The 1,712-nt window shown below is 49.6% G+C and overlaps 1 pseudogene; it reads left to right on the top strand.

Annotated features, from left to right (window-relative positions):
* The first annotated feature begins 403 nt into the window (after positions 1-403).
* Positions 404-1,186, top strand: LOC105468758 (olfactory receptor 2AT4-like; annotated as a pseudogene).
* The last annotated feature ends 526 nt before the right edge of the window (positions 1,187-1,712 follow it).

The raw sequence follows: 1,712 nt of genomic DNA, 5'->3' as shown, positions 1-1,712 counted from the left end.
TTCTTTCTTTCTTTCTTTCTTTCTTTCTTCCTTCCTTCCTTCCTTCCTTCCTTCCTTCCTTCCTTTCTCTCTCTCTCTCTCTTTCTTTCTTTCTTTCTCTCTTTCTTCTTTCTTTTTTTTTTGATGGAGTTTCACTCTTGTTGCCCAGGCTGGAGTGTGATGGCACAATCTCTGCTCACTGCAATCTCTGCCTCCTGGGTTCAAGCAATCCTCCCACCTCAGCCTCTGGAGTAGCTGGGATTACAGGCACCTGCCACCATGCCTGGCTAATTTTTGTATTTTTAGTACAGATGGGCTTTTACAATGTTGGCCAGGCTGGTATTGAACTCCTGGCCTCAAATGATCTGCCTGCCTTGGCCTCCCAAAGTTCTGGGATTACAGGTGTGAGCCACCATGCCTGGCCTTGATTTTCTTCTTAATCTATCTGCTTATCCTGGTGGGTGACGCCCTTATCCTGGTTGTTGTGATGGCAGAGCCCAGCCTCCACAAGCCCATGTACTTCTTCCTGATAAACCTCTCAGCCCTGGATATCCTCTCCATTACAGTCACTGTCCCCAAGATGCTGTCCCTATTCTTGCTTGGGGACCACTTCCTCAGCTTCCCTGCCTGCTTCCTGCAGATGTACCTGTTCCACAACTTCTCCTGCTCAGAAGCCTTCATCCTGGTGGTCATGGCCTATGACCGCTATGTGGCTATCTGCTGCCCACTGCACTACCCTGTCCTCATGACCCCACAGACCAACGCTGTTTTTGCAACCAGTGCCTGGCTCACTGCCCTCCTCCTGCCCATCCCAGCAGTGGTACAGACCTCCCAGATGGCATTTAACAGCATTGCCCGCATCTACTACTGCTTCTGCGACCACTTGGCTGTGGTCCAGGCCTCCTGCTCTGACACCACCCCCCAGACCCTCATGGGCTTCTGCATCGCCGTGGTGGTGTCCTTCCTCCCCCTTCTCCTGGTGCTTCTCTCCTATTCCCACATCCTGGCCTCAGTGCTTCACATCAACTCTTGAGAAGGGCACTCCAAAGCCTTCTCCACCTGCAGCTCCCACCTCCTGGTGGTGGGCACCTACTACTCATCCATTGGCATAGCCTACGTGGCCTACAGGGCTGACCTGCCCCTCGACTTCCACATCATGGGCAATGTGGTACATGCCATTCTCTTCTTCTTCTTCTTCTTTTTTTAAATACCTCCTTCCCTCCCTGTATATGCCATGCCATTCTCACACCCGTTCTCATCTGCATGCTGAGGAACAGAAATGTCAAAGCAGCCATCACCAAGATCGCATATCCCCAGGAGCCAGGGTGTTCTGGGGCCCCTAGATTCCTAGATCCAACTAATTCAGCTCCCAGGATACCAGTGACAGCACCTAGCTAAGAAGAACAACTCAATAAATATTTTTAAATGAATTACAGCAATCTAATTTGGTTTCGTTTAGTTGAGCAGATAGCTACAATCTGGTTCTCAAATACTGGATCAGGAAGTTTTTCCAATAGTACTGTAGAATAATTGAAGACTTCACAATTTTCTTTTCTTTCCTTTTTTTTTTTTTTTTTTTGAGACAGTGTCTCACTCTGTCGCCCGGACTGGAGTGTAGCGGTGCGATCTCGGCTCACTGCAAACTCTGCCCCTTGGGTTCAAGCGATTCTCCTGCCTCAGCCTCCCGAGTAGCTGGGATTACAGGCACCCGCCACTACACCCAGTTAATTTTT

The sequence above is a fragment of the Macaca nemestrina genome, chromosome 12 (assembly GCF_043159975.1).
Source record: "Macaca nemestrina isolate mMacNem1 chromosome 12, mMacNem.hap1, whole genome shotgun sequence".
NCBI lineage: Eukaryota > Metazoa > Chordata > Mammalia > Primates > Cercopithecidae > Macaca > Macaca nemestrina.
This window is presented reverse-complemented; position numbering and strand designations above follow the sequence as displayed.